At 40.5% G+C, this 11,097-nt stretch overlaps 1 pseudogene; it reads right to left on the bottom strand.

Annotated features, from left to right (window-relative positions):
- Positions 1-4,333: 4,333 nt before the first annotated feature.
- Positions 4,334-10,891, bottom strand: LOC139370085 (zinc finger protein ZFP2-like; annotated as a pseudogene).
- Between the last annotated feature and the right edge of the window lie 206 nt (positions 10,892-11,097).

The raw sequence follows: 11,097 nt of genomic DNA, 5'->3' as shown, positions 1-11,097 counted from the left end.
AGCTCTCACAGAGAATGCAGATTTACTAAAGGTGTTTTTCCTTAGGGGAACTATACAGTCACCTCTCATGGCAGACCTTGTGGATCTGCTGCCATATGTCTGGGTTTTCTGTTTAACAAAAATATTGAGTGGAGGGGGAGCCAGGCCATTAAGGATCTTGAATACAAGACATGCGTCGGTGTATTGCACAAGATTTTCCCAACTCAAGAGCTCATGCTTTCTAAGAATGTGACAATGATGATGGCTATTGGGCTTCCTATCAAGCACTTTGAGAGCCTGTTTGTAGACAGACTGAATAGGTTTTAATGTTGTACTGCAAGCTTGGGCCCAACTAGTCAAGCAGTATGTTAAGTGGGGGAGTATCATAGTTTCGAAGTACAGTTTTGCTACCTCTGTAGTCAAACAATTTCGTATAAATCGGAAATTAGCTAGGTTGAATTTGGTTATTTGAATTACTTTTTTCACATGCTTTTTAAAAGAGAGGTTGGAATCAAGTATGATGCCAAGGTACTTAAAATCGAGTCTCTGGGGAGGTTCCCATTGACTGGAAGGCAGCTACAGTGGGTCCTTTATTTAAAGGGGAGATCAAGCTGACCTAACTGTTTAGAGGCCTATTTTTAATTTGCCCTGTTTGTCAAAAGTGTTGGAACAACTTGTCAATAATCAACTGACTGTCTTTCTTGATGTCTATAGTTACTCTCTGGTATGGAATCTGGTTTCCTCTCAGGTTATAGATGTGTCACTACAACCGTAAAGGTTCTAAATGATGTCACCATTGCACTTGATTCTAAGCAATGTTGTGCTGCTATTTTTATTGACTTGGCCAAAGCTTTTGACACGATAGACCATTCCCTTCTTCTGGGCCGGCTAAGGAGTATTGGTGTCTCTTGGGGGTCTTTGGCCTGGTTTGCTAACTACCCTTCTCGAAGAGTGCAGTGTATAATGTCAGAAAATCTGCTGTCTCAGCCACTGCCTGTCACCAAGGGAATACCTCAAGGCTCAATCATAGGCCCCACGCTCTTCTCAATTTACATCAACAACATAGCTCAAGCAGTAGGAAGCTCTCTTATCCATTTATATGCAGATGATACAGTCTTATACTCAGCTGGCCCCTCCTCGGATTTTGTGTTAAATGCTCTACAACAAAGCTTTCTTAGTGTCCAACAAGCTTTCTTTTAACCTTGTTCTGAACACTTCAAAAACAAAGGTGCATGTTCATTAATTGTTTTTGGTTCATTGAACAAGCATTGGGAAACAGTGTTTAAACCCTTTACAATGAAGATCTGTGAAGTTATTTGGATTTTTACAAATTATCTTTGAAAGACAGGGTCCTGAAAAAGGGACATTTCTTTTTTTTGCTGAGTTTAGTAACCAAAAAAGTGTTAATACAAATATAAATATATTTTACATTTGAGATTCTTCAAAGTTGCCACCCTTTGCACACTCTTGGCTTGTAGATGATTCCTCAGTAGCTTGTGGAGGATTCCTCAGTAGCTTGTGGAGGATTCCTCAGTAGCTTGTGGAGGATTCCTCAGTAGCTTGTGGATGATTCCTCAGTAGCTTGTGGAGGATTCCTCAGTAGCTTGTGGAGGATTCCTCAGTAGCTTGTGGAGGATTCCTCAGTAGCTTGTGGATGATTCCTCAGTAGCTTGTGGAGGATTCCCCAGTAGCTTGTGGAGGATTCCCCAGTAGCTTGTGGAGGATTCCCCAGTAGCTTGTGGAGGATTCCCCAGTAGCTTGTGGAGGATTCCCCAGTAGCTTGTGGAGGATTCCCCAGTAGCTTGTGGAGGATTGCTCAGTAGCTTGTGGAGGATTCCCCAGTAGCTTGTGGAGGATTACCCAGTAGCTTGTGGAGGATTCCCCAGTAGCTTGTGGAGGATTCCTCAGTAGCTTGTGGAGGATTCCTCAGTAGCTTCTCTTCTCTCCATCTCTCTCTATTGTCGAGAACTTTTCTGTAATTCAATATGATTTTTGTTTGTCTGTCTTTTGTGTCTTTATCTACATGTTTATCTATGTTTACAACAAGCAATGGGAAGACATCAGAACAGGGCCGTTGTCTTGGTCGACATGTTTATCTGTTTACAACAAGCAATGGGAAGATATCGGAACAGAAACATTGGGGAATAATAACATCATGTACGGGATACATGTGTACTGTAGTGAATCCGTCTCTATAGTAATGCAAGGTCTCTTTCATCATCATGTGAAACGCCAATTACCATGGAAATGCTGGGAAGTGTTTTTCTAAGAAAAGGAAGTTTTTTGTAACTATGATGTTGATACGACACGGATTACAATCATCATCCTGAATATTAAGGCTACACTCCATGCTACACACACAGACACTCAACCATGCAAACTGGCTGGATTATTCTTTATTTCAGACATCACACATTATAGTCTTCCTCTAATCCAGACATCGCACACACACAGACACTCAACCATGCAAACTGGCTGGGTTATTCTTTATTTCAGACATCACACATTATAGTCTTACTCTAATCCAGACATCGTACACACTCTCACTAAAGCACATCCACGATCATACACATCGACCTACTCAGATCTACTACACACGTAACATCTTGACTAAATGTTCTAACATCCGTGGCATTGGCTCACAGGCAAACAAAACCAAACACATGGTCGCTAGAACCTGTTTCTTGAATTCTAAACATCAGACATTTGAAATCTCTATTTTTGCCCTTCATAATACCTCTGATGGCAGTAACTTTACAAGCACTAATTCTGGTCCATTTAGACTGAGAATAGTGTCTAGTTACAGTAAGGGCTACAATAAGTATAGCCGGTTAGAATTGTAACGGGTTAAGACATTATAGGAAAAGATGAGTCTTTATGCGGCTGAAGGAAAAGGAATATAATATATATTATTTACAGGAAACTCGATCTACATCCTGAGATGAAGTTGCGTGGGAAAATAAATGGGGTTGGTGAAATAATGTTCTGTCATGGACAAAGGAACTTAAAAGGTGTGATGATATTAATGATCAACTAATTATCAAAAATATTATGGACTCATTAGAAATAGTGGATATTTAGAGACTAAAAACCCCTGAAAGAATGCGATCAGCCCATCGTCTAATTGGCCTTCACATAATTCTCATAGAATTTCCATGTGGACGGGGATATTGGACATTTTAATCAAAGTTTACTGGAAGACAATTTATTATTTATTAAAATGTACATTTTAAACATTTTAATCCAATACCAATATTTACTAAGACAAAATCATTATAACTGAATATGTCCAGTACAATATAGGTTCAGCAAATCCCCTTATTGTTTGGGATACCTTTAAATGTACCTTCAGAGGTCATTCAATATTCATCAATAATAAAAAAGCAGTTCCTGTCTGAAGAGACAGACAGCCTTGAGTTACTCTACCCCCAGACTCTGGAATAGTCTGCTAGAGAACCTGAGGGAGACCAAGAGGCATGGAGAGGCTTTAGTTACTATACCCCCAGACTCTGGAATAGTCTGCTAGAGAACCTGAGGGGGACCAAGAGGCATGGAGAGGCAGCCTTTAGTTACTATGCCCCCAGACTCTGGAATAGTATAGTCTGCCAGAGAACCTGAGGGGTACCAAGAGGCATGGAGAGGCAGCCTTTAGTTACTATGCCCCCAGACTCTGGACTAGCCGGCTAGAGAACCTGAGGGGGACCAAGAGGCATGGAGAGGCAGCCTTTAGTTACTATACCCCCAGCCTTTAGTTACTATACCCCCAGTCTTTAGTTACTATGCCCCCAGACTCTGGAATAGTATAGTCTGCCAGAGAACCTGAGGGGGATCAAGAGGCATGGAGAGGCAGCCTTTAGTTACTATACCCCCAGCCTTTAGTTACTATGCCCCCAGCCTTTAGTTACTATGCCCCCAGACTCTGGAATAGCTGCCAGAGAACCTGAGGGGGGCTGAAACTGTGGACATTTCTAAAAGAGATTTTAAAATACATTTTTAGCTTTTCTTTTCCTCAGGGTGCTTTTTAGGTGTGCCGTTTTTATTGTTAATGTTTAGTTTTTTTTATTTTATTCTCTTATGTTTGTTGTGTTGAAAATATTTCAGGTTTTTTCCCCCATAATTGTTTTTACCTGTGAAGCCCATTGTGTTGCATTCCATGTCTGAAAGGTGCTGTATAAATATAGTTTGGTTTGATGTGATTTTAGGTAATGTTCCCTGTGAAGCCCATTGTGTTGCATTCCATGTCTGAAAGGTGCTGTATAAATATAGTTTGGTTTGATGTGATTTTAGGTCATGTGACCGGGACAATGTATTTCCTCAATGGGAAGAGGTTCTCTAACTGCGTTAAATTATTTCCTCACTGGGACCAACTGTGTGGTTTATCCCCTGTGTGTGTAATTGTGCGTTTTCTTCCCCTGTGTGTTTCCTTTTATGTAATTTTAGGTCATGTGATCGTGAATATCTCTTTCCACACAGGGCACAATGGTAAAGCTTCTCCCCCGTGTGTGTCCTCTCATGCTCCTTCATGTTATCTAATGACCTAAAGAATTTTCCACAATGGGAACAGGGGTAAGGCTTCTCTCCAGAGTGTATTTTCTTATGTTTGTTCAGGTTCCCTAAATACAAAAAACACTTTCCACACTGGGAGCAACTATGTGGTTTTTCCCCTGTGTGTGTCAGCTCATGCGATTTTAGGTCATGTGATCGTAAGAAACTATTTCCACATTGAGAGCAATGGTAAGATTTCTCCCTTGTGTGTGTCCTCTGGTGCTTTTTTAGGTCCGATGATGTTGAAAATCTCTTTCCACAATTGGAGCAGTGGTAAGGCTTTTCTCCTGTATGTGTCCTCTCGTGTGTTTTAAGGTATAGTGACCTTGAAAATCTCTCTCCACACTGGGAGCAGTGGTAAGGCTTTTCTCCTGTGTGTTTCCTCTCATGCTCTTTTAGGTTCCCTAACTTGGTAAAATCCTTTCCACACAGGGCGCAATGGTAAGGTTTTTCCCCTGTGTGTGTCCTTTCATGTGCTTTCAGGTTATCGGAAGACCTAAAATTCTTTCCACAATGGGAACAGGGGTAAGGCTTCTCTCCAGAGTGTACTCTCTTATGTTTGTTCAGGTTCCCTATATGGGAAAAACTCTTTCCACACTGGGAGCATTCGTAAGGCTTTTCTCCTGTGTGTTTCCTCTCATGCTCTTTTAGGTTCCTTAACTTGGTAAAATCCTTTCCACAAAGGGAGCAATGGTAAGGTTTTTCCCCTGTGTGTGTCCTTTCATGCGCTTTCAGGTTATCGGAAGACCTAAAATTCTTTCCACAATGGGAACAGGGGTAAGGCTTCTCTCCAGAGTGTATTCGCTTATGTTTGTTCAGGTTCCCTAAATGGGAAAAAAGCTTTCCACACTGGGAACAATTGTGTGGTTTTTCCCCTGTGTGTGTCCTCTCATGTGATTTTAGGTCATGTGATCGTGAGAATCTATTTCCACACTGGGAGCATTGGAAGGGCTTTTCTCCTGTGTGTTTCCTTTCATGCTCTTTCAGCTTCCATAACCACTTAAAACTCCTATTACACTGGGAGCAGTGGTGTTGCATTGCTGGATTGGGCGTCTCAGTGTCTGGTTCCCCTGAAGGGCTCTTTCTGCTGTCAGATGGAGAGTCTGGTCTCTCTCCTGCCAAAGACAAACAAAGTATTTAGTTAAACAGAGAGACCTGAATGAAAACTCCATTATAAAACTGTTTTCCTATGAGGTTTAATCCAGACTAGAGCCCTCATTATGAAACACAACATTTTGGATCCTGAATGCTGATTGGTTGATAGCTGTTAGTTATTCACGTTAATCCCGGGCAATGGCTGTTAACAGTTCCATTTGAATTATATCTACACATCCACTGTCCCACAGCCCTGCCAGGCAATTCATAAAATATTATCCACTAGAAAGACTCATTGAGACATTATCGCCCCATGCTTACAGCCTAGCATTTGGTTTGCCAAATAGCAAGATTTTTTACAAATCCCCTCTTTTGCCTCTCCAACCGTTACGCATTTTGTTTGTAAAAGAAAATATACGTATAGAACATATTTTGGCGACTCGTTATTAAACAGCAATGTACGGAACATGTTTATATATTTACGCGTAATCTCTTAAAATTACTATAACGACACCTAGTGGCTAATTGTTGGTTTGCTACTAGAATGGTACATAAGGGGTTAAGATGGGGCTAGAATGGTACATAAGGGGCTAAGTTAGAATGGGGCTAGAATGGTACATAAGGGGTTAAGATGGGGCTAGAATGGTACATACGGGGGGGCTAAGTTAGAATGGGGCTAGAATGGTACATAAGGGGCTAAGTTAGAATCGGGCTAGAATGGTACATAAGGGGTTACCATCAATAACAACTGGGACCTGTTTTACCATCAATATCAATTAGAACCTATTTTACCATCAATATCAATTACAACCTGTTTTATATCAATTACAACCTGTTTTATATCAATATCAATTACAACCTGTTTTATATCAATTACAACCTGTTTTATATCAATTACAACCTGTTCTATATCAATATCAATTACAACCTGTTTTATATCAATATCAATTACAACCTGTTTTATATCAACTACAACCTGTTTTATATCAATATCAATTACAACCTGTTTTACCATCAATTTCAACTGGGAACAGTCTGTTTACTATCAATATATATTTTTTTATTTACATTTTTTATTTATCCTTTATTTTTTAAAGTCAGTTAAGAACAAATTCTGATTTACAATGACGGCCTAGGAACAGTGGGTTAACTGCCTTGTTCGGGAGCAGAACGACAGATTTTTACCTTGTCAGCTCGGGGATTCGATCTAGCAACCTTTCGGTTACTGGCCAACACTCTAACCACTAGGCTGACTGCCGCTCCTACAATATAAACTGGGACCAGTCTGTGTTTACCATCATTATCAACTGGGACCGGTCTGTGTTTACCATCATTACCAACTGGGACCGGTCTGTGTTTACCATCATTATCATTATCAACTGGGACCGGTCTGTGTTTACCATCATTACCAACTGGGACCGGTCTGTGTTTACCATCATTACCAACTGGGACTGGTCTGTGTTTACCATCATTACCAACTGGGACCGGTCTGTGTTTACCATCATTACCGGTCTGTGTTTACCATCATTACCGGTCTGTGTTTACCATCATTACAAACTGGGACCGGTCTGTGTTTACCATCATTATCAACTGGGACCGGTCTGTGTTACCATCATTATACCATCATATACCATCATTCTATCTCAAGGCCATCAGACTGTTAAACAGCCACCACTAACACTGAGTGGCTGCTGCCAACACACTGACACTGACTCAACTCCAGCCACTTTAATAATGGGAATTGATGGGAAATGATGTAAATATATCACTAGCCACTTTAAACAATGCTACCTTATATAATGTTACTTACCCTCCATTATTAATCTCATATGCATACGTATATACTGTACTCTATATCATCGACTGTATCCTTATGTAATACATGTATCACTAGCCACTTTAAACTATGCCACTTTGTTTACATACTCATCTCATTTGTACATACTGTACTCGATACCATCTACTGTATCTTGCCTATGCTGCTCTGTACCATCACTCATTCATATATCCTTTTGTACATATTCTTTATCCCCTTACACTGTGTACAAGACAGTAGTTTTGGAATTGTTAGTTAGATTACTTGTTATTACTGCATTGTCGGAACTAGAAGCACAAGCATTTCGCTACACTCGCATTAACATCTGCTAACCATGTGTATGTGACAAATAAAATTTGATTTAATTTGATTTCATTATCAACTGGGACCGGTCTGTGTTTACCATCAATATCAACTGGGACCGGTCTGTGTTTACCATCATTACCAACTGGGACCGGTCTGTGTTTACCATCATTACCAACTGGGACCGGTCTGTGTTTACCATCATTACCAACTGGGACCGGTCTGTGTTTACCATCATTAACAAATGGGACCGGTCTGTGTTTACCATCATTATCAACTGGGACCGGTCTGTGTTTACCATCATTATCAACTGGGACCGGTCTGTGTTTACCATCAATATCAACTGGGACCAGTCTGTGTTTACCATCAATATCAACTGGGATCGGTCTGTGTTTACCATCATTATCAACTGGGACCGGTCTGTGTTTACCATCATTACCAACTGGGACCGGTAGGTGTTACCATCATTATCAACTGGGACCGGTCTGTGTTTACCATCAATATCAACTGGGACCGGTCTGTGTTTACCATCATTACCAACTGGGACCGGTCTGTGTTTACCATCATTACCAACTGGGGCCGGTCTGTGTTTACCATCATTATCAACTGGGACCGGTCTGTGTTTACCATCAATATCAACTGGGACCGGTCTGTGTTTACCATCATTATCAACTGGGACTGGTCTGTGTTTACCATCATTACCAACTGGGGCCGGTCTGTGTTTACCATCATTATCAACTGGGACCGGTCTGTGTTTACCATCATTATCAACTGGGACCGGTCTGTGTTTACCATCATTATCAACTGGGACCGGTCTGTGTTTACCATCAATATCAACTGGGACCGGTCTGTGTTTACCATCATTATCAACTGGGACCGGTCTGTGTTTACCATCATTATCAACTGGGACCGGTCTGTGTTTACCATCATTACCAACTGGGACCAGTCTGTGTTTACCAGGTTACATTGCTTTCTTTACCATTTAACAACAAAATAACTGCGTGACAAACCTTTAAGTATAATGTGCTTTCTGTTCAACCAATAAAGTATATCTGAGACATTTTCTTCTTCATTTCTTTAGAATGAACAACCAGTGTGATTGGCCAGAAACTATAGAATGAACAACCAGTGTGATTGGCTAGAAACAATAGAATGAACAACCAGTGTGATTGGCCAGAAACTATAGAATGAACAACCAGTGTGATTGGCTAGAAACAATAGAATGAACAACCAGTGTGATTGGCCAGAAACTATAGAATGAACAACCAGTGTGATTGGCTAGAAACAATAGAATGAACAACCAGTGTGATTGGCCAGAAACAATAGAATGAACAACCAGTGTGATTGGCCAGAAACAATAGAATGAACAACCAGTGTGATTGGCCAGAAACTATAGAATGAACAACCAGTGTGATTGGCCAGAAACAATAGAATGAACAACCAGTGTGATTGGCTAGAAACAATAGAATGAACAGCCAATGTTTTTGTCTCTTAACCTCAGAAATAGAACTAACGACTGGTTAGGGACATTTTGATATCAGAAAGAACATTTTAGTAGATATTTCGGTTGTTGTTATTGAATAGAATATTGAATAGAATGTATTTGAAGTATATATAATTAATATATAACTGCTTATTGTGTATAACATTGAATGGAAACAGAATATCCCTTTATTTGTCATGAGTGACTTCAAGCTTTTTATGATTTATATTGTCATATAGCAATAACTCCCAACTAGCAGGTCTACGTACATAATGATTTATATTGTCATATAGCAATAACCCCCATCTGGCAGGTCTAAGTCCGTAATAATTTATATTGTCATATAGCAATAACTCCCACCTGGCAGGTCTAAGTATATAAAATGGACTGGACAGCCTCTTTCCACATGTTACCAACCCAACAGATGAGTCTTGGACAGCCTCTTTCCACACTCTACCAACCCAACAGATGTGTCTTGGACAGCCTCTTTCCACACTCTACCAACCCAACAGATGTGTCTTGGACAGCCTCTTTCCACATGTTACCAACCCAACAGATGAGTCTTCCAGTGGAGGCTCTTCGGGGGTCGGTAGGGGACTAAAAGTAGTCCTCGTGCATAGAGTTGTATGGTTTGCTAAGCTTTGAAATCAATGGTTTCTGTAAGATTGATCCACGGGTGGGTCAAAGTACTATTAAGGATTTTAAATAACCTCTGTGGTAAAAAAAAATGTTTATATACATTTCATCTAGAACAAAATTATCCTTCATTGTCTTGATTCTGTCCTCTTCATCATTTGAAGTCAGACATGAGTTGATTTTTGCTTTAATGTGATGTCAAGCATAGACACTGAGCAAAGCACTACACAAAGAGATATTCACATGTTTACAAATGTTAACGTTTTGTTGGCCTTCCCCGTCTCTTTGTACTTTTAACAATTCCTACAGTACAGAACTATTAAAGTGTAGAACTTCAGTAAATACCCCTTTAAAACCACACATCGGTTCAACAACTGCAGAGTTTGTACCCCCGTGTTTAAGATATTACTCACTGTTGTTAATCAGATCTCCTGTCTCCTCTTCTTCTTCCTCCAATGTGACAGTAATCTCCCCCACTTCCTTCATTCCAAAAATGTCTTCCTCTTCTTTCACTGTGACAGTCATCTCCCCCACCTTCTCTTTCTCTTCCTCTTCTTCTTTCACGGTGACAGTCATCTCCCCCTCCTCACCTGCATCCTCCTCTTCCTCTTTTACTGTAACATCCTCCTCCTCTTTCACTCTGAACGCGTTTTCATCTTCTGTCAATTTAACGTCTTTCTCTTCTTCTTTCACTGTAACAGCCTCACCCTCTACTTTTACGGTGACATCCTCCTCTTCCTTCTCCTCTTTCACGACAATGTTCAGCCCCAGAGTTTCTTTCTCCGTCCAGCAGACCCCCTCTTTAGAAGTGGGGGAGTCGTTTAGTGAGCTCATGGTTGGGATGTTAGCTAGATAACTAGTTAGCATTAGTGACTAGACTAGCACTACTGCTAATTTACTCAGCCAGTTAGCTAACAACAACGTAAATATACAATTAAAGTGGGTAACTAACTAGTAGATACGACAAGTGTGTTTAAAACACCGTGGCTAATATACACCGAACGCGTTTAAAGAGCTGAATGTTTTCGCTTATGATGGCTAAAAGCTACGGAGCTGGATAACTCGACGTTGTTGTTGAAGCGTCCCGTCCATTAGATTATACGTCACACTGGCAGCATTGCCTGAAAAAAAGCACATCGCCATCTGCTGGTTGGGAGGGTAACAGTCATGGGAAATGTTTATTTTATTTTGAGACAAAAAGTAGATTTTTTTAAATGTATTTCATTATATAATAGAAAAG

This window comes from Oncorhynchus clarkii, chromosome 17, assembly GCF_045791955.1.
Source record: "Oncorhynchus clarkii lewisi isolate Uvic-CL-2024 chromosome 17, UVic_Ocla_1.0, whole genome shotgun sequence".
In the NCBI taxonomy this organism is placed as follows: domain Eukaryota; kingdom Metazoa; phylum Chordata; class Actinopteri; order Salmoniformes; family Salmonidae; genus Oncorhynchus; species Oncorhynchus clarkii.
Note: the sequence above shows the minus strand (reverse complement) of the source record. Positions and strands in the feature narration are given on the sequence as shown.